The 22,706-nt window shown below is 47.7% G+C and overlaps 1 protein-coding gene across 1 annotated transcript in view; it reads right to left on the minus strand.

Moving 5' to 3' along the window:
- Positions 1-22,295, minus strand: part of KLHDC8A (kelch domain containing 8A) — a 92,443-nt gene extending 70,148 nt beyond the window's left edge. Inside the window, exon 1 of the mRNA XM_063955111.1 lies at positions 21,967-22,295. The gene's annotated coding sequence lies outside the window, so the exon portion shown is untranslated. The remainder of the gene's footprint in view (positions 1-21,966) is intronic.
- Positions 22,296-22,706: the final 411 nt, after the last annotated feature.

The following is a 22,706-nucleotide window of genomic DNA, read 5'->3' on the forward strand; positions in this document are numbered from 1 at the left end:
AACACAATGCTCTCTACCTGGACTTCCTTCTTAATTAATGATTGCAAGCACCTGTGTTGAGACACGTTTCTTATCAATTAAATAGTTCACACAGGTGACATCAATCATATATTAAGAGGGTAGTCCAGGTAGAGAGCATTTTGTCTCTCCTGAATTGGGACATGTTGGAAGGTATGCACAATCTAATATACATCCCCCACCTTCCCCATGTCTTAATTGCCCCGGGCACTCCCAAGGCTTAATCTGGCCCTGGGTCAACCTCATTCTGTTTGCTGTATATAGATGCTGCTGCCACTGATGGAATGCAGTTTACCCCATTTCTGACACACTCTAACCCCTGGCTGGGACACTGTAAGGGCTGCAGGGACACTGCGGGGGCTTGCTGCAGGGACACTGTGGGGTCTGGCTGCAGGGACACTGTATTATCTGGCAGAACCTCGGCTATATGGCAATGACATTGGTTATATTCCTTTGCAAACAGACATCTTCCGAACCATGTGATCTCCTACGTGAATAGAGAATACCGACTGAAGTCACCATCTGCTCTGGGAAGAACAAATTCTTCAGAGGTTCTCCATCATAGAGAAACCACATATAGGTAAGGCAGACATTCAATCCAAATGGCCTGCTATAGACCTAGAGATGGGGCACTAAAAATGGGTGTACCAGACCCTGTTTTGTTGCCAGCCCTGCAAACAACTAGCTGCATTGAGGATCTCAACTACAGGTTTATCTGCAGTGTTATCTATGCTCTCAAGTGGAAGTCCCAAAAGAAAAGACAACAATGATTAGTACTTTGTGTATTTCTAGGCACAAAGGAAGCTCTGCAACTGTCAAAACATTGTTGTTCTGACAGATGCTGAAGTGCATCTCCTATGATGGTCTGCGTTTCCCATTCTCTGCTGTCACTACTGGAATTTCAGGACACTGCTCTTTTCTGACAGCGTAGAAACAACATTCATTTGTTTGCTCAGTGACAAAAACTAGTGTTTATTATTATGTGCTAATGGTAAAGTCTATGATCATCAAAAGGCTTATGGCTGACATCAAATAAATGATTATTGGCATATGAGACGGAGGCTCTTGACTGGAATTTTGCCTTGCATTATTATTATCATTATTGATTTGTTTTGTGTGTGAAATAAGCTATTTATTGCATATTTTGGAAGAATTTTCTTTTTTTTAATTATATTTATTAAAGATCAGAAAAGAGGACCTCATTCTGCTTCAGTTGCAGTTCTGCGATTGTAGCATAACTGCAACTGCATAGAATTGCACAGCAAGAGCCGTCCACCGATGCATTTGCAATTCAGTGAATGCAGCCGCAGAATTGTGAATGCATCGCAAAAATCAATCATCAACCACAATTGGAGTTGGCCCAGGGCTACTCATAATAATGAGAATGCAGTTTGCACTGGGCGCCATGTGTTAAGTTGCAGTAATCGCAGCTGACATCAAATGCACTCCGCAAAAACGGCCATGCCTGCATTTTTCCAACATCTTTCCCTGCAAACACCATGTGTACGCCTACAAACATCCGTCACCTGTCAATCAACCTACGATTGCAAATTGCGGGTCGCATACTCGCAAAGCATTCGTAGTGCATGTGCGGATGGCCGATCTGCGATTTTGCTAATTAAGCTGAATAAGGCCCAGTATACAATAACAGAGTCAGAGAGAGAGGTAAGACAAAATGTGGGGTTATTCAGGAACCTCTCTGGGCCGACGATGAAAACGCCTGTGAATGAATCAAAGGCTGGCTAAGTTAATGTGTTTCAAATGTGGGGAACCTGGACACATCCGGATGGAATGCCCAGGGCTGCAGGAATCTGGAGGGGGGGGGGGGGGGGGGAGGGATTTGGGGGTTGTTCCAATGTACCCATGTGCCGTAATATGAATGTTCCCCAGAAGGACAATGGGTAATTTCGAGTAACAGTCCTCGTCCTACCAAAAGTGAATGTCCTGTTTGTTCATGGGACATCTGAAGAACATGAGAGGACCCTCCTTCCAGTCACCCTCAGGGGCCAGACAGTGTGGACCGTGGCAGGGACAGCCATTAAGCTGCCATATCCACTTTTCTTAGGATATGACATTCTGTTGTTCCAGGAGGTGATCTGGGAGCAAGCTCAACCAGACATACTGGCACTTGAGTCAACAACCAGGCTTTCTGTCCCACTAGATATTCCCACACGAGAGCAAGATCTACACCTCAGAACAGTGGAATTGCCGTTGCAGGAAACTGCTCCTGAGACCACAAGCAAAGCAACATGGAAATCCTACTTGTTAGAGAACACGGAAAGACCATTAGCGGTTCTCCTGGGGGAACTCACGACTGAGCCCAGTCCGGTGCCCAACGAAGTACCAGTACCAAGACTATTTCCATTACAGGACTTTGTACAAGACCAAGTTATTGATGCTACCGTGGAACAAGCCTTTAAGGAGGTGGCAGAGGTCAACGAGGTGCCTAGAGTAGTCCCATGTCAGACGGAAGACTTTACTTTGTGGTTAAAAATGATTGCCTATATAGAGTGAATACTGTACAGGAGAAGGTTGCGGAAAGAGCCTGCCCTTAACCCTCACACCTGGCCCTTCTTGTTAAACTACCATTGATACAGGTGCCCTTTGAACAAATCGCCATTGATTTGGTTGGGCCCCTAAAAAAGTCAGCTCGATGCCACCAGTTTGTTTTGGTCATGCTGTATTACACAACGCATGATCTGGAGGCAATATCCTTACGATTGCTCTTTGCCCATTGGCAGGGGCCCTGTGAACTACAAGCTCCCCCAGGCCAGGAGGAGGAAGGAAGAGTAGATATATTGTGTAAATTTGAAACTATAGCATGGTGAGGATACATTGCTAGGGTCATTAAGTATTGTAGTGGAAACCTCATACTACTTATGCAGCAGCCTATCTAGATGATACTCTCAAGACTGGGCATCACATCTTCCTAAAAGTTGAGGTGGTATTGGCTCATTGAGGTCTGCAGGTTTCACGGCTAACCCTCAGAAATATGCAGCGGCCCTAAGAGAAGCTAAGTGTTTGGATTACGTACACAGCACCTATTCAGTAATGAAGGAGAGCAGGGGGCTGCTCTGGGCACCCCCCCCCCCCATCCAATATGCCGGACCATGGGTCAGTGCCATGAGGCCATGCTCACTCAAGCGAGGCCACACCCACTGAATCCGAGGCCACATCCCTTTTCTGGGTCGCTTGCGGCTACGCTGCTCAAGCGTACAAGCCCCTAGACATTGAAGTTGGGAGGTATGCATTCACAGTTTAGCAATAACGTGCTCTTGCCTTGTGCTGCATTTCTATCCTGTGTGTGTTTGGTCTGGACTCTTGCTTCCAGATATACTCACCAATTTACTTTGTGAGGACTTGCTTAAGGAGGTGCTGGTAAAGGGGTGTCAATCCCTAGGAAATGTAATATTACAGAGATAAGTGGAAAACCAGTGCTGTTGTTTAATCTATCACAATAAATAAATGTAAAAAGTAGATGGATATGATGTAAAATAGTAACATATATTTATTAAAACATGTAAAGTTAAATAACTCTAGCACAAGTGAATGGATTCCAAGCAGTGTTTCCAGTGGATGGTGACTGAAGTCAACGTAAAGGCACAGGCTTGACGCGTTTCTCCAGGCAGATAAGCACCCAGTTTCCTCAGAAGGACACCCACAGAGGGAGAATCACCTACCTCGCCGGTATTGTCTGGCTAATGGCATCAGTATTGTGATCGCTTAGATCCCGATGGGCGGTTTTGTAACTGCATACCTGTATCAGTATGCTTGTCTGGGAGATTAGCTCTGAGGAAACTGGGGGTTTATCTGCCCGGAGAAACCAGTCAAGCCTGTGCCTTCAAGTTGACTCCAGTCACCATCCACTGAAAATACTGCTTGGAATCCATTCTACTCATTCATTCTTTGGACTGTACAAAATCTCCATTTATACCAACCTGCTTGCACCTACTGGATTTAAAGTGGAACCCTCATTATTCGGCAAATTTGCATACATCTGCCAAGGGACTACCACAAACTATCTGCATGTGGGTAATATTATACCAAATAAACTGGTTGATAAAAACGCTTGCAGACTATGAAAGTCCTTATGTTATTGCAATGACATCAGTGGGGGTGATACTAATAGAGAGTCACTTTGTGACTCTGACATGGATATCCTATTAACTTGGATTTATGGGGATATATGTGGCTATATAGGTACCATCACCCATATACTGAAGACAACCTGGGTGAGACACCTACATTTTCCCTAAAAGGAACCCTCACTTCTCACTAGCACTGGCACAGTGAAGCTGAAAGGGTTAACAGCTTCCCCTTGCTTAGGTTGCTAGGCAACGCCAGCAACCAAATTACAGCAACTTGTGGAGTGCTAGGACCCAGGTGCAGACCTGCAGAGCAGAAGGCGGAGTTACCATCCAGTGTGTGTGCTCTGAGGTAATAACGCAGAGAGCGATACTGCGCTGAGGTGATGCTGAGGAGACACACTGTGGAGAGCGGAGCCACCGCTGAGGAAACCACTGTGAGAGCCGCCAGCCGCTGCAGTGACACCAGCCTGCCCAGTACTAAGAGAAGCTGCCGGGAAAGGTCTCAGGTGATAGAGGGGAGTGGGTGAGGCCGCTGATAGCAGGTACAAACCTCTGACGCACATACACTCCAGCTAATGCCCTCAGTTAGAAACCCAGAGTCACCCAGCTCCACATACACAGCTGAAAGACGCTCTTCCTTTTACTTGGCAGACACAGCTATTAAGAGTACTGGGCAGTATCCAATATTGTACATCTGAACAGGGGAGTCCATTTAATGACCAGCACGACCCTTTTTGGATATTTTTTACCTCAGGAAAGGCACGTGCCAGGTAGCAAAAGGAACTCTAAACTGCCTCAGTGATGACGAACAGGAAAAGTTTTATTCAGGTTTACAACAATTACCTGGTGGTGAAAGACAGCGTAACACAGGAATTATATTGCACCCTCCAATACCATGCAACTCTGCTTCATCCTCTGCCTCTGCTTTCTGTCATAAGTATGCATGGTACTACCCTGAGGCAATTTTTTTGCTACCAGCTTACTCTTGTATGTCTGCACTGGGCAAATACTCTGAATTAAACTGTGAAGTGTGTCAGGTAGTTACATGCTCATTTTCTCAGGGGAAGTGACTGAATTGCTGCCCTATACTGTATAACTGATGTCGCTACTCTGCATGTACGAACTGTGCTTACCTCTGCTACCCTACCCTAAAGACTGTGCTATATATTTCTATTTTGCTATTGACTTTCAATTACTAGCTTTATCTGCTATATTTTGAGACTGCAATTCGTAGGGTGTTCACACTTCAAAAGATTTAAAGAGACCTCTTTGTACTTAGAGTAGCTCCGAACTGAGTACATGCTTTGAGTTAAAAGTATATCCGGGTGACAGCTGAGGTTATGCGCCACCCTGTGCCCAGGTTAGGGTATTACAGGGGATTAGAACATCCACTGTATAAGGAGATATTATACTGATACATTGTGATGTTACATTTGGGTTTTGTCAAATTATTGTATATTCTTTTCTCATACGTCCTAGAGGATGCTGGGGACGCTTCAAGAACCATGGGGTATAGACGGGATCCGCAGGAGACATGGGCATTTTAAGACTTTTGAATGGGTGTGAACTGGCTCCTCCCTCTATGCCCCTCCTCCAGACTCCAGTTTAGATTATGTGCCCAGTGAGACTGGTCACACACAGGGGAGCTCTACTGAGTTTCTCTTTAAAGACTTTATGTTAGGTTTATTATTTTCAGGGAGCACTGCTGGCAACAGTCTCCCTGCATCGTGGGACTTAGGGGAGAGAAGCAGATCTACTTCTGTGAGTTTCAAGGCTCTGCTTCTTTGGCTATGGACACCATTAGCTCCAGAGGGTCTGATCGCTAGGTACGCCTAGATGCCCGTTCCCAGAGCCTGCCGTCACCCCCCTTGCAGAGCCAGAAGTCAGAAGACGGGTGAGTAGAAGAAGATCAGAAGACTTCAGTGACGGCTTTGAGGTACCGCACAGCGGCCGCGCTGTGCGCCATGCTCCCACACACACAGGCACTGTAGGGTGCAGGGCGCGGGGGGTTGGGGGTTGCGCCCTGGGCAGCATATAAATCATCAACAGAGACTGGCAAACAAATATATAAGTGCCCAGGCACTAGATTTAACCCCCTAGTATAAATATATGTAAGAAATAGCGGGGCTGAAGCGTGCCATTCAGAGGGCGGGGCTTACCCCTCACAGCTCATTTCAGCACCATTTTCTCCTCACAGAGACGCTGGTCCTTCCAAAACACTGCTGTACAGATCACAGTGAAAAACGAGTGGGTGGGCACAGTTGTTTGGTGCATTATAAGTTAAAAATAAAAAGCACATTATATAATGAGTGCTGTGGAAATGAGCTGGTAAACGCCTTCTGTGTTTCCCTGACAGAATGTACTGGGGTCTATCCCTTATAGCCAGGGTAATGTGTTTGGTACACGTGTGTTGGCATATCTGAAGCTGAGAGCTCTGCCACAAACGGCTGTGGGAATGACTCTCTCGGCACCACCGACTCCTATTGGTACTTGGTACATGTGAATAAGTGTCAACATGTCAGTAGATGTATGTTCTTCCCAAGAGAAAACTATATGGGAGACCTAGACGTGTGGTGGTGACCCTGTCGGCACCAACAATATCTGACTGGGTAAAAATTGGCATGATAATGTGATGCACAGAGGCCACTGGGCTCCAGGCCCGAAAGGGGCACTTCCTCCATTGTCATCCCCCCCCCCTCCCCTCTCTCTCTTTCTGACATTCTCTACTCCCTCTCTTGCCCCCTTCTCTCTCTTTCTCCCTGACACTCTCCACTCTCTCTCATGCTCTTCTCTCTCTTTCTCTCTTGCCACCTCTCTCGCTCTCTGACTCTCCACTCTCCCTTGCTCTTCTCTCTCTCTGACACACTCCACTCTCTTGCTCCTCTCTCCCTCTCCGACACTCGCTTGTGCTCTCCCTCTCTTGCTCCTTACTATGAGTCTCTCTAACTCTTGTGTCTCTCTCTCCATCTTTCTCTTGCTCGTCTCTCTGTCCCTGACACTCTCTCTCCCTCTTTCTTTTGCTTCTCTCTCTCTCTCTCTCTCACCCTCTCTCTCTTCCATTTGATCCACCTCGCCTTCTCTCTCTTGCTACCCTCTCTCTGTCTCTATCCTGCTCTCTAACATGCTCTCTCTTTCTCTCCCTGACATGCTCTCTCTTGCTCCCCCCTCTCTCTCTCCCCCATCTTAGGCTCTCTCTCCCTGGCACCCTCTAGGTCTCTCTATCCCCCTCTCTCTTTCTCTCTCTAACCATAAGTCAGGTTGAGTTTGAATTGCTAAGTTGAAGAGTCGGCATGGGGAGGGGCACCAAAAATTTTCTTGCGTCCGGGCAACTGGTATGAAGTTACGCCACTGGTGATGCATATCAGAAAGGGCTATACCTATATGTATGTATGTATAGTAAGGTTGCATAGGTCTGTGGCACGAACACAGACGTAGTAATATTTGTGGAGGGTGTCATATTCATAGAATAGATTTCCCTCAGACCCCTCGGGATCGCAAAAATGTTATTTTGCCCAGTTACTACTCCCGGAGATCGACACGAATACTGTTTCTTATGTCGACCATAATGTTTCCTGACTAGATCCACAAAATCGGCATTCAGTACATGTTTCATGCACATTAAGAACGTATTAACGTCACTAGGGACACTGCTGTTCCTGTCAAAAGGGATATTTATATATGAGTTTTATATATATATAGATAGATAGATAGATAGATAGATAGATAGATAGATAGATATTTGTGTGTATAGGTGTATTTAAAAGGTATATATATGTATATATATATAAAAAATGTATAATGAATGCTGAGGTAAAGTTATTCCTTCTCATGTGCTGAGCGGCCGTGACAAGATGTTTTCAAATCCTCAAGAGGATTCCGAGTGTTTATTCTTTTCCCGCCGTGGATAGAATAAAGTGAGAGACACCCCCTGTTCTGCATGGGGCCCTGTCACAAAGGATCGTCATCGTATGCAGGAAGATATGTGATACTCTAATTATGTGTCAGAGTGCACGTTGACTATACTTGCATAACGTGCGCATGGGGGAGTATTTGTATGCAGGGTACTCCTTAAGTTGGGTCATATCTATAACATTGCAGCAGACTGCCGTGCGACCACAAGGGATATAGGACTCTAGGGTTCGCGGGACAATTCCATGGCGGTCTCGACTAGGAGGGCGTTGTGGATTCACCAATGGAATGCTGAGGCTGACTCCGAGAAGAACTGGAGTCTCTTCCCTATGAAGGTGAAACCTGGTTTGGGGATGGCCTTGTTAAGTTGATCTCGGCAGATACCACTGGTAAGTCTACCTTCTTGCCCTATGTTCCCTCACAACGGTTGGTGACGCATTATTGTAGGATGCATTAATTTCGACCGAATAGATTCGGATTTCCCTTTCTTTGCAGGTAGAGGAAGGTGAAAAGGTAAGAGGTCAGCAGTCTTTTAAAGTTCGCAGAAGCAAAAATCATCCTCTGTTTCTGCCGCATCCACCGCATGACACTAGGTCTATCTTGCGGGAGCCCACACCGGTGGGACCACGTATAATACTTTTCAGTCAGTCCTGGAACGGACATGGACCAGTGAGTTCAAGAATAGAGTCCCAAGGGGGACATACTGCAGTTTCCAGACGTTTCCCCTCACCGATTTTTCAAATAGACCTTACCGATTCTCCTCTGGACGGGGAGGTAGTATGCGACGCCATACAAGAGTTGTGTCAGGATCAGGTCATTGTCCTGCTGTCCCGGTCACACAAAAAAAAAAAAAGGAAGAAGCTGTTATTCAAGCTTTTTTGTGCTCCCGAGGCCGCACGGCTCGGTCAGAACAATCCAATCTCTAAAATCCCAAAAAATTTCTACTTAAGAAGTTGAACTACAAGCTGGAATCTCTCAGGGCAGGGATCTCCAATCTAGAAAAGGATAAAGGGGGTCTAATTACGGTTTCTTCCGCATTAGGCTTACCTGGGTTTGCTATTCAGGATTGTCATTACCAATTCACCGGAGTGATGGCGGTATGATGGTTTTCCTTCTATAGTAAAAAAGTTTATTATTCTGTACTGGGACGCTCTCCTGATTACGGCGAGGTCAAGAAACCAAGTGGTGTAAAACGTTGCATTCTCCCTGACAGTTCTTCAACAAAGTGGCTGGTTCCTGAACTTGCCAGAATCACTGTGGATCCCAACGACGCGGTTGTCGGAGTTGGAAATACTGTTAGACACAGAACTGTTGAGAGTTTGTTTCTTCCAGTGGAAAAAGCTCTGAGGATCCAGAGTCGGGTCAGATCTGCAACAGGGTCAATCCATCATTACATTCCATTGATGAAAAAGATGGTTGCGGCCTACGAGGCCATTCAGTGAGCAGGTTAAATGCCAGAGTGTTTTTAGCGGGACCAGTTGGACAAGTGGTCTGGTTTCCAACTGGGATAATCCTGTTTTTTCAAGACCAGAATTTCACTCCTGTGGTAGCGGCACAGTTCTCAAAAGCACAGGTTCGGGTTCCAGGACTGGATCCTAGGGACCACGAATGCATGCCTTAGATGCGGGGGAGCTGTCACACAGGAGGAAAACTTCCAAGGCAAAGGGTCAAGTTAGGATACTTGTCACCACATTAACGGTCTAGAAGTAAGGGCCGTTTATAATGGTTTTCTACAAACAAAAACCGTAGCAGCAATGGCAAAAGCCAGAAAGATTTTCCGCTGGGCGACGAAATCATATGCGTGCTCTGTCAGCGATGTTCGTTCCAGGAGTGGACAACTGGGAAGCAGGCTTCCTCGGCAGACACGTTCTCCATCCAGGAGAGTGGTGTCTTCATCCAGAGGTTTTCACAGAAGTGACAAGTCGTTGAGGGATTCCTAAAATAGACAAGATGGCGTCTCGCCTCAATAAGAAGTTTCAGAGATATTGTTACAGGTCAAGGGACCCTTAAGCAATAGCAGTGGACACCCCAATGACTCAGTGGGTGTTTCAGTCGGTCTATGCGTCCCCTCCGCTTCCATTTTGTCCCAAAAATGCTAAAGATCATAAGAAAAACAAAGGTTAAGGTGATCCTTATTGTTCCAGACTGGCCTAAGAGGACCTGGTATCCGGATCTTCAGGTGAACGCCGGATCCTAGCCGAGAGAATATTTCCAGTGAAGTCATCCCTACTTTTCTTCAGACCAGTAAAGGAGTAACGTAAAAACATTACCACCGTATTTGAAGAAAGTATGTGTTTTGGTGCGAATCCAAGAAGGCTTGTATGGAAGATTCCAGTGGGATCTTTTTCTCCTTTTTTCACAAGATGGTGTGGATGCGGGTCTTAAGTTGGGCTCGATTAAGGTTCAGATTCAGCCTTATCAGTTTTATTCCAAAAACAATTGGCCTCCTTTACAAAAGTTCGAACTTTCGTAAAAGGAGTGTTGCGCATCCAACCTCCCTTTGTGCCCCCCTGGAGCTCCATGGGGTCTTAATCTTAACGTGGTGTTGCAGTTCCGGCAATCTCATTGTTTTGAACCTTTACATAAGGTAGAGTTGCAATTCGTCACTTGGAAAGTCGTCAGGCTGTTGGTCTTGGCATCCGCAAGGCGGGTGTCAGAATCAGCGGCTTTGTTCCACAAGTGCCCTATTTAATCTTCCATACGGATGGAGTGGAGTTGAGAACTCATCTGCAATTTTCTGCCAAAAGTGGTTTCATCGTTTCACATGAACCAACCTATTGTGGTGCCAGTGGCTACAGAAGTCTTGACGGAATAGAAGTCTCTCGATGTGGTCAGAGCTTTGAAAATTTATGTCGCCAGAACGGCTCAGATTAGGACAACGGAGGCTCTGTTTGTCCTGTATGCTCCCAACAAGATTTGGGCTCCTGCTTCCAAGCAGACTATTACACGCTGGATCTGTAATACGATTCAGCAGGCTCATTATACAGCTGAATTGCCGTTACCGAAATCGGTGAAGACCCATTCTACCAGAAAGGTGGGCGCATCCTGGACGGCTGCCCGCGGGGTCTCGGCATTACGGTTTTGCTGAGCAACTACTTGGTCGGGTTCAAACACCTTTGCGAAGTTTACAAGTTTGATACCCTAGCTGATGAGGACCTCTTGTTGGGTCAATCGGTACTGCAGAGTCATCCGCACTCTCTTGCCCGTTCTAGAGCTTTGGTATAAACCCCATGGTTCTTGAAGCGTCCCCAGCATCCTCTAGGACGTATGAGAAAATAGGATTTTAATACCTACCAGTAAATCCTTTTCTCTTAGTCCGTAGAGGATGCTGGGCGCCCGTCCCAGTGCGTACTGTATCTGCAGTTATTGGGTATGGTTACACACGTGGTGTGTGGCGTTTAAGTCAGCCTGTTGCTGACGTTATTCATGCCGTGGCATGCGTTATGCTGTTATTGGTTGTGTTTACACACAGGTTGTGTTATGCTTTATGTCAGCATATTGCTGCATATTCTTCATGCCGTCGGCTGGTGTTCTATTGAATGCCACGTTCTGCGGCATACTGGAGGTGTGAGCTGGTAAAATGCTCACCGTGGTTTAACGATAAATTCTTTCCTCGAAATGTCCGTCTCCCTGGGCACAGTTACTTAAACTGGAGTCTGGAGGCGGGGCATAGAGGGAGGAGCCAGTTCACACCCATTCAAAGTCTTAAAGTGCCCATGTCTCCTGCGGATCCCGTCTATACCCCATGGTTCTTGAAGCGTCCCCAGCATCCTCTACGGACTAAGAGAAAAGGATTTACCGGTAGGTATTAAAATCCTATTATTTGCACTGTTCTCCCATTTGTGGAATAGTATTTGCCTTTAACCTGATAGCGGTGACCAGTGGTTACTGTATAATAAATTATATGTCACCGTCCTAACATGTGGTGACTATTATATCTGGGGTTCGGGTTCCTTGTTCCTCTGCCTAGGGTTCCAGCAGTGAGTTCCTGTCCCAGAGGTGATTCCGGGCGAACAATCCACCTGCACCTGCACAACACATCCACAGTACATACCTGCAGAGGCGTATCTAGGGTAGGGCGAGTGGGGCACGTGCCCTGGGTGCCTTGGCAGGCCCAGGAGAGGGGGGCGCCGCCGGCGACCAGGGCATCATGCCCCACTCGCCCCCGTCAACCCTAAATGTGAGGGGAGGAGAGCGCAGCGTCTCTCCCTCCCCTCACCGCCACTGCCAGCACTGCTGTGCCCGGTCTCCGGCGCTAGCCAATCAGAGCTTGCGGACCGGCTCCTGATTGGCTGCCGGTCCGCGAGCTCTGATTGGCTAGCGAACCGGCGCCAGACAGCCGCCGGAGACCTGGATCGGTGAGGGGAAGGAGAGGCGCTGCGCTGCGCTCTCCTCCCCTCACATAGACCAAGCTGTGTGTGACGGGGGGCGGGGGGGGGGGGCGGGCTTGGCGGCACAGTGGGGCATGTATATGCCACCAAATGGGGCATATGTAACTGACACTGAGTGGGGCCTGGCACTGTGGGGCATGTAACTGGCACTGTGGGGCATGTAACTGGCACTGTGGGGCAATGTAACTGGCACTGTGGGGCATGTATCTGGCACTGTGGGGCATGTAACTGGCACTGTGGGGCAATGTAACTGGCACTGTGGGGCATGTAACTGGCACTGTGGGGCATGTAACTGGCACTGTGGGGCAATGTAACTGGCACTGCGGTGCAATGTAACTGGCATTGTGGGGCATGTATCTGGCACTGTGGGGCAATGTAACTGGCACTGTGGGGCAATGTAACTGGCACTGTTGGGCATGTAACTGGCACTGTGGGGCAATGTAACTAGCACTGTGGGGCATGTATCTGGCACTGTGGGGCATGTATCTGGCACTGTGGGGCAATGTAACTGGCACTGTGGGGCAATGTAACTGGCACTGTGGGGCATGTATCTGGTACTGTGGGGCATTGTATCTGGCACTGGGGGGCAATGTAACTGGCACTGTGGGGCATTGTATCTGGCACTGTGGGGCAATGTAACTGGCACTGTGGGGCATTGTATCTGGCACTGTGGGGCATTGTATCTGGCACTGTGGGGCATGTAACTGGCACTGTGGGGCATTGTATCTGGCACTGTGGGGCATTGTATCTGGCACTGGGGGGCAATGTAACTGGCACTGTGGGGCATTGTATCTGGCACTGTGGGGCAATGTAACTGGCACTGTGGGGCATTGTATCTGGCACTGTGGGGCATTGTATCTGGCACTGTGGGGCATGTAACTGGCACTGTGGGGCATTGTATCTGGCACTGTGGGGCAATGTAACTGGCACTGTGGGGCAATGTAACTGGCACTGTGGGGCATGTATCTGGCACTGTGGGGCATTGTATCCGGCACTGTGGGGCAATGTAACTGGCACTGTGGGGCAATGTAACTGGCACTGTGGGGCATGTATCTGGCACTGTGGGGCATTGTATCTGGCACTGTGGGGCAATGTAACTGGCACTGTGGGGCATGTATCTGGAACTGTTGGGCATTGTATCTGGCACTGTGGGGCAATGTAACTGGCACTGTGGGGCATTGTATCCGGCACTGTGGGGCATTGTATCTGGCACTGGGGGGCAATGTAACTGGCACTGTGGGGCATTGTATCTGGCACTGTGGGGCAATGTAACTGGCACTGTGGGGCAATGTAACTGGCACTGTGGGGCAATGTAACTGGCACTGTGGGGCATGTATCTGGCGCTGTGGGGCATGTATCTGGCGCTGTGGGGCATTGTATCTGGCACTGTGTGGCAATGTAACTGGCACTGTGGGGCAATGTAACTGGCACTGTGGGGCATGTATCTGGCACTGTGGGGCAATGTAACTGGCACTGTGGGGCAATGTAACTGGCACTGTGGGGCATGTATCTGGCACTGTGGGGCATGTATCTGGCACTGTGGGGCATTGTATCCGGCACTGTGGGGGCAATGTAACTGGCACTGTGGGGCAATGTAACTGGCACTGTGGGGCATGTATCTGGCACTGTGGGGCATTGTATCTGGCACTGTGGGGCAATGTAACTGGCACTGTGGGGCAATGTAACTGGCACTGTGGGGCATGTATCTGGCACTGTGGGGCATTGTATCCGGCACTGTGGGGCAATGTAACTGGCACTGTGGGGCAATGTAACTGGCACTGTGGGGCATGTATCTGGCACTGTGGGGCATTGTATCTGGCACTGTGGGGCAATGTAACTGGCACTGTGGGGCATGTATCTGGAACTGTTGGGCATTGTATCTGGCACTGTGGGGCAATGTAACTGGCACTGTGGGGCATTGTATCCGGCACTGTGGGGCATTGTATCCGGCACTGGGGGGCAATGTAACTGGCACTGTGGGGCATGTAACTGGCACTGTGGAACAATGTAACTGGCACTGTGGGGCATGTAACTGGCACTGTGGGGCATGTAACTGGCACTGTGGGGCAATGTATCTGGCACTGTGGGGCATGTATCTGGCACTGTGGGGCATGTAACTGGCACTGTGGGGCAATGTAACTGGCACTGTGGGGCATGTATCTGGTACTGTGGGGCATTGTATCTGGCACTGGGGGGCAATGTAACTGGCACTGTGGGGCATTGTATCTGGCACTGTGGGGCAATGTAACTGGCACTGTGGGGCATTGTATCTGGCACTGTGGGGCATTGTATCTGGCACTGTGGGGCATGTAACTGGCACTGTGGGGCATTGTATCTGGCACTGTGGGGCATTGTATCTGGCACTGGGGGGCAATGTAACTGGCACTGTGGGGCATTGTATCTGGCACTGTGGGGCAATGTAACTGGCACTGTGGGGCATTGTATCTGGCACTGTGGGGCATTGTATCTGGCACTGTGGGGCATGTAACTGGCACTGTGGGGCATTGTATCTGGCACTGTGGGGCAATGTAACTGGCACTGTGGGGCAATGTAACTGGCACTGTGGGGCATGTATCTGGCACTGTGGGGCATTGTATCCGGCACTGTGGGGCAATGTAACTGGCACTGTGGGGCAATGTAACTGGCACTGTGGGGCATGTATCTGGCACTGTGGGGCATTGTATCTGGCACTGTGGGGCAATGTAACTGGCACTGTGGGGCATGTATCTGGAACTGTTGGGCATTGTATCTGGCACTGTGGGGCAATGTAACTGGCACTGTGGGGCATTGTATCCGGCACTGTGGGGCATTGTATCTGGCACTGGGGGGCAATGTAACTGGCACTGTGGGGCATTGTATCTGGCACTGTGGGGCAATGTAACTGGCACTGTGGGGCAATGTAACTGGCACTGTGGGGCAATGTAACTGGCACTGTGGGGCATGTATCTGGCGCTGTGGGGCATGTATCTGGCGCTGTGGGGCATTGTATCTGGCACTGTGTGGCAATGTAACTGGCACTGTGGGGCAATGTAACTGGCACTGTGGGGCATGTATCTGGCACTGTGGGGCAATGTAACTGGCACTGTGGGGCAATGTAACTGGCACTGTGGGGCATGTATCTGGCACTGTGGGGCATGTATCTGGCACTGTGGGGCATTGTATCCGGCACTGTGGGGGCAATGTAACTGGCACTGTGGGGCAATGTAACTGGCACTGTGGGGCATGTATCTGGCACTGTGGGGCATTGTATCTGGCACTGTGGGGCAATGTAACTGGCACTGTGGGGCAATGTAACTGGCACTGTGGGGCATGTATCTGGCACTGTGGGGCATTGTATCCGGCACTGTGGGGCAATGTAACTGGCACTGTGGGGCAATGTAACTGGCACTGTGGGGCATGTATCTGGCACTGTGGGGCATTGTATCTGGCACTGTGGGGCAATGTAACTGGCACTGTGGGGCATGTATCTGGAACTGTTGGGCATTGTATCTGGCACTGTGGGGCAATGTAACTGGCACTGTGGGGCATTGTATCCGGCACTGTGGGGCATTGTATCTGGCACTGGGGGGCAATGTAACTGGCACTGTGGGGCATTGTATCTGGCACTGTGGGGCAATGTAACTGGCACTGTGGGGCAATGTAACTGGCACTGTGGGGCAATGTAACTGGCACTGTGGGGCATGTATCTGGCGCTGTGGGGCATGTATCTGGCGCTGTGGGGCATTGTATCTGGCACTGTGTGGCAATGTAACTGGCACTGTGGGGCAATGTAACTGGCACTGTGGGGCATGTATCTGGCACTGTGGGGCAATGTAACTGGCACTGTGGGGCAATGTAACTGGCACTGTGGGGCATGTATCTGGCACTGTGGGGCATGTATCTGGCACTGTGGGGCATTGTATCCGGCACTGTGGGGGCAATGTAACTGGCACTGTGGGGCAATGTAACTGGCACTGTGGGGCATGTATCTGGCACTGTGGGGCATTGTATCTGGCACTGTGGGGCAATGTAACTGGCACTGTGGGGCATGTATCCGGCACTGTGGGGCATTGTATCTGGCACTGTGGGGCAATGTAACTGGCACTGTGGGGCATGTATCCGGCACTGTGGGGCATTGTATCTGGCACTGGGGGGCAATGTAACTGGCACTGTGGGGCATTGTATCTGGCACTGTGGGGCAATGTAACTGGCACTGTGGGGCATTGTATCTGGCACTGTGGGGCATTGTATCTGGCACTGTGGGGCATGTAACTGGCACTGTGGGGCATTATAACTGGCACTGTGGGGCAATGTAACTGGCACTGTGGGGCAATGTAACTGGCACTGTGGGGCATGTATCTGGCACTGTGGGCATTGTATCCGGCACTGTGGGGCAATGTAACTGGCACTGTGGGGCAATGTAACTGGCACTGTGGGGCATGTATCTGGCACTGTGGGGCATTGCATCTGGCACTGTGGGGCAATGTAACTGGCACTGTGGGGCATGTATCTGGAACTGTGGGGCATTGTATCTGGCACTGTGGGGCAATGTAACTGGCACTGTGGGGCATTGTATCCGGCACTGTGGGGCATTGTATCTGGCACTGGGGGGCAATGTAACTGGCACTGTGGGGCATTGTATCTGGCACTGTGGGGCAATGTAACTGGCACCGTGGGGCATTGTATCTGGCACTGTGGGGCATTGTATCTGGCACTGTGGGGCAATGTAACTGGCACTGTGGGGCATGTATCCGGCACTGTGGGGCATTGTATCTGGCACTGGGGGGCACTGTAACTGCCACTGTGGGGCATTGTATCTGGCACTGTGGGGCAATGTAACTGGCACTGTGGGGCATTGTATCTGGCACTGTGGGGCAATGTAACTGGCATTGTGGGGCAATGTAACTGGCACTGTGGGCCATTTTCAGTGGCCACACCCCTTCTGGAGTGTGGCCACACCCCTTCTGGTGTGTGGCCATGCCCATTTTTTAGCCCCGCGCGCCGTCGGCGCACGCACATACTTCTTTTGCTATGTTTTTTTTTTTGGGGGGGGGGGTGCCATTTTACATCTTGCCCTGGGCTCCAAAAACCCTAGTTACGCCTCTGCTTACCTGTTACAACTTGTGCTAGAGTTATTTCAACTTTACATGTTTTAATAAATATATGTTACTTTTTAAATTTATTTATGGTGAATGATTAAACAACAGCGCTGGTTTTCCACTGATCTCTGTAATATTACATCACCTACCCTGGGACCTGTGATTGGTGCTCCGATGCGGGCTGCCAGTCGTCAGGGCTCCCTGCTGCTCCTGTGACCTCTGGTGCTGCAAAGTGATGCTGCAAAATGGCAGCTCACTTTACAACACTGGAGGTCACAGCAGCAGGGAACCCTGATGATCGACAGCCATACAGGAGCTCCTATCACCGATAGTTTTCAGATGGTTGGCCGCTACCTATTCAGTTTCTAAGGGATGCGGTTAAGTTTCTAACACGCTGTAAGGATCTTCTGCCGAAACACTACCTTGACTGAGTCCTGATATTCACATGATGTACGTGTAGTCTTTGGAGTAGTTAGAGCAACAAGTCTCCAGGCCAATTTTATCCCATCCACCCCCAACCTCCAAATACTCCTCCTGAAGGAGGTAGAGAATACATTTTATCTACATTACAGCATTCATTCAGGGAATGTGTAGGGATCAATACTCAGAATTGCACAAACACCTACTGTAAATATACTAAAACTACAATACATGCAGGCATTGCTTTATATTCAGCCCTGCTCTGAGGAGAAACACTGGTTGGGAGCCCTGTACACATCTATGCAGACACATGAACACTAACTACATAAAGGCAATTCAGATTTTAAACTACATTCCCAGTACGGGAGATATTAGGAAAACGGGGGGTTAATCTCAGCATCACAAGTATCGCACCTATCTACCAATTCGTTAGCACTCAGCTTGATGAGTTCTGGTTACTAAGCAACCAACGCCCACATGAACTAACCATGCGGTACAACAAGGACAGCATGAAAGGCCAGGAACTGGGCCTTGGAGAAAAAATAAACACAAATATTAAGACTAAGCAGGAGAATACCTAGGAGGAAAATAATGGTTATTATACACTGACATTATGAATTACTATTTTCAAAACATGAGCTTGATTTTCCGGCAGAAAAAGAGTCTTTGCATGTAAAAAGAATAATGGATATTGGGTGGAACAGATGTTTCTAGTAGTGATAGGGTTAAAGGGGGGAGTGAAATATATAGTAAAGGAGACTTAAATCCAGGTCACTTCACTATTGCTTAAAGCCCTTGGGTGGACTGCTGCGCATTAGTCACGTGTATCTATTGCTGATGTGGTCTGTAGATCAAAATCACATTACAGTACGACTGGGAGCTAAATTCAACAAATATTGCATGACCTAAAAAGACACAGGAACTAATAATGCTAGCCTGCATCTAGTTACCCTAATACGGGTAAATGTACACCAACATCTACAGTATACTGACAACATGAGCTTTTATTTCCTCAATATAGTTACTTGCAGGACTGCAGGGCTCTCTGTCAATGCAGGATGATATATATATATAATATGTGAAATACAGACATTAGAGAACCACAGCTGTTAGGAGTGCAGTTCACAATTACAGACAGATACCACCAAAAACTAGAGCTAGTTTAAAAAAAATTAAAATCTAGTTTAACCTCCAATCTCCCAAGATGGCTGTAATGGCACAAGAAGGCGATCCTCTTTCCTTATGGATAATGTGTATTATCATATATCATAGACCAATTTGTCCTAGCATTTAGATGGCCAAACAATCCATTCAGGCTTGGACTGATCTAATCTCTAATATCACTGCAGCTTGTTATAAAGTATAAAAGATAACTGTTCACACAAACTGAGGATTCCCTTCTTCCAACTTCTTTTAAAGACATGTTTGAAAATTATCTTGTCAAAATACTGTAAACAGGATCATTATCAGCCATGGTAGCATGTTTTGGTGGACAGATGTTGTAATATCTGTCTTAAGCCGCCAACACGCGGTGCGATGCAGGCTAATGGCTGATATTGACTATATTGTGGCGGGGGGCATGAACCTACAATACAGTCAATATTGTCCCTGCCTGCAAACTCTATTTTTCTATGTGTTGCCTATCCCACGGGACCGCGCATTGGCATTGCAAGGTGTTTCCAAGCGATGCGATATGCAATGTGTTTTCTACTGCTATGGACTATATAGTCCATATATATCGCACCGTGTGTAGGCCCCTTAAATGTCCAACATACTGTATGCAGCGGTACTACAGAATGTGTGACCAGCTTAACCATAAAGTGCTATTGATAACATTTACATATGTGGATAAAAGCTTCATTTTCAAAACATAAGCTATTAGATAAATTGTAATTGTCAGGTCACATATTTGTAACTGAATATATTTCGGTCAGTTATATAGTACATAGCAAAGAGCTTCTTAAACAATACTCAACTTTAAAGTTACAATTGTTCTGTTACAGGGATCTGGTCAGGATCCCGACAGTCAGGATCCTGGCTATCAAAATACAGATGCCGGAATCCCATTGAATATGAGTGGCAGAGATCCTGGCTATAAGTAACTACTATATAGAACAATAATGGGGCTCTTAGGGAAGCAGAAACACATTTTACTATTGGGATCTTCACTTAAGGGGGGTACTCACGGAGCGAATGCTGCTTAAAATCTAAGCAATCTGACTAGATTGCTTAGATTTTAAGCATGATCGCTCCATGTGTACCCCCTACAGCGATATCGATGCGCAGCCCCACGCATCGCTATCGCTGGTGCTAGATTGCAGGCCAAACTAGCAGGTCACTCATTTCACCCGTCTCCTCCCGCACGCTCAGCACACATCGCGCTGTGCTGAGCGGCGAGAGAGATGTGTGCTGAGCGGTTTGCGGTTACTCTACCTAAAACTAACTTTTTAGTATTCACCCTTTCAATGCAAAAAATGTTCTACGTTTGGCAAGTTGGAAATGATGGCACTGAGAAAGTAGCTATAAACTTTAGCCATAAAGTTTTACACAGTTAAAATACTGGACTGGAACATGACTAGTCTTCATGAGAACCATTCGCATCTACATACACATGTGATCTTATTTCTTTATTCAGAAAGACTAACTTAAGACTCAAATTATATTCTCATTTTACTTGTGAGTTCCATATCATCAATATAAGAATCACTAGATTAACTTTGCCTGTGAGCAGAGCAACAATAAAAGGGTTAAATCCGATATGGAAATCCACACACAAATTATTTAATCAGAGAGCTCCAGGGAACATCTGCAGGAGTTATAAACTCCGAGGAACATTACCAGAAATATCTAGCCATACAACTGTAGTTCTGTTGAACCCATAATAACATCATATCTCACAACCAACAGAAAATGTATTATTCCACTGATAAAACTCTAGAAACTTCCACCACAGAACCTTTCTAGTGTTAACCTCATATGATAAAACAAACAGTAATATGTCACAACAGAGGGTGAGGGTTAATGACAGTCAGTCACACAGAGACATGGATTGCAGATCAGGACAGCTTTGGCTTGTTTAATCTGCTTTTATCCTACCAATTTAAAACATCAGTCCATGGTTAATCCCAGGTCTTTATTCAGGAAAGCCTGATGTCTAGATTTCTTCCCTGTATTTACCCCAACCACCTATGATGGGAACCAATGCCATAAACACACGCAAATTATGGATTTATTTTACAAACAGCAGTTGTCCTAGAACTAGCCACAGTGACGGCTTTATAGTTTGGTATAGATATATACTACATCATATCAGCATTCAGTGAGAAAAAAACATAAAACCTTCTTTTTTTCCTGCTTAATTAGCTGCCAGCAGAATTGGGAAATACTGCTCTTCTGCCCTATATGTCTGAGAGCTTTTAATTGTTATCTAGCTTCAGTCTGAAGACCCACTCAAGGGATTATTTATCAGGATGTACACTATTGTCTGAAAACTGTGAAATGAAATGTTCTCGTATTGAAATGGTTAGCAGTGGACATAACCATCCGTGACATTGAGGGGCTGATGTCAGAGACAGAAATAGCAGGCTAGAATAACGTTAGGATCACTGCGATACCCTTGGGCTCTGCGCACTGGGTAGCCTTCAGCACCAGAGTCAAGCCCAGTACTCACGGGCCGATCAAGGAGAGATGCGTGCTGAGCGAACCGCTCAGCACACATCTCTCCTGCCGCTCAGCACAGCGCGATCTGTGCTGAGCGTGCGGGGGGAGACGGGGGGGCCGCTCACTTCACCCAGCGGGTGAAGTGAGCGACCCGCTAGATTGGCCTGCATGCAGGCCAATCTAGCAGCGGCGATAGCGATGTGCGGGGCCGCGCATCGCTATCGCCGAGGGGGCTACACACGGAGCGATCTTGCCGATATTCTAAGCAATCTAGTCAGATTGCTTAGAATATCGCTCCGTGAGTACCCCCCTTCAGGGATGTATCGCTTGGTAGTGTGTGTCAGAACTGTCACTAGTAGGGGTTAATAGCTTCCAAAACAAGAAACCGCTATTACTACTCACCGGTGTCTCCAGGGTTACCAGCGTTCTTGGTGCTGCCTGGTGTTCTTTTAAGTTTGAACCTGGGAAAGTCCAAATATATATAGCAGTAGCTTCCCGAGAGCTTGTCACTCCCAATCTTCCGCTGCTCCTCTCTCATAGCGTACATGCCTGCTCTCCCTCACTCTGCTCACAGCATGTTTCTGCCTCTCATCTTTCCTGCCTGCCCCCCTATTCCTCATATGCACACGTTGGCGAGTCTGTGCCTTTATTTTTCTCCCTCCTCGCAGCCCGTAGGGAATGACAAAAGCTGTGATTGAACAATGATTCAGAGAGGGAAAAATACCTGGAGATAGAGTGGAAATATGTCAGTAAGTGGATCGTCAATTATCCATGCATCAAAGCTAAATTTAAAATATGTTCTAAGGATGCCACAGCTGGTGATGTCAGGGGGATACTTACAATGGTTTTACAGGGAAGACTGGATAACAGCAATCCACACATAGGCAATAATAATACGGTAATACCTCATTTACATCTATGTTAAATTAATTCTATACACAATAATGGAATGTATTAGTTAAAGGTAGACAGATATTTTAAGAAAAAAGTAATCTGGCCAGCATATAATATACATTATTTAAAGGGAACTATCATAAAAAAGTTAAATGTACTGGAGCCTCTGTAACCCATTGGCTGCTGGCCTGCTGCCTACTGTCAGGACATCACTGAAAAATATGATGAGCCACCTTTCGGAGGGGTGG

The sequence above is a fragment of the Pseudophryne corroboree genome, chromosome 2, assembly GCF_028390025.1.
Source record: "Pseudophryne corroboree isolate aPseCor3 chromosome 2, aPseCor3.hap2, whole genome shotgun sequence".
Taxonomy (NCBI): Eukaryota; Metazoa; Chordata; class Amphibia; order Anura; family Myobatrachidae; genus Pseudophryne; species Pseudophryne corroboree.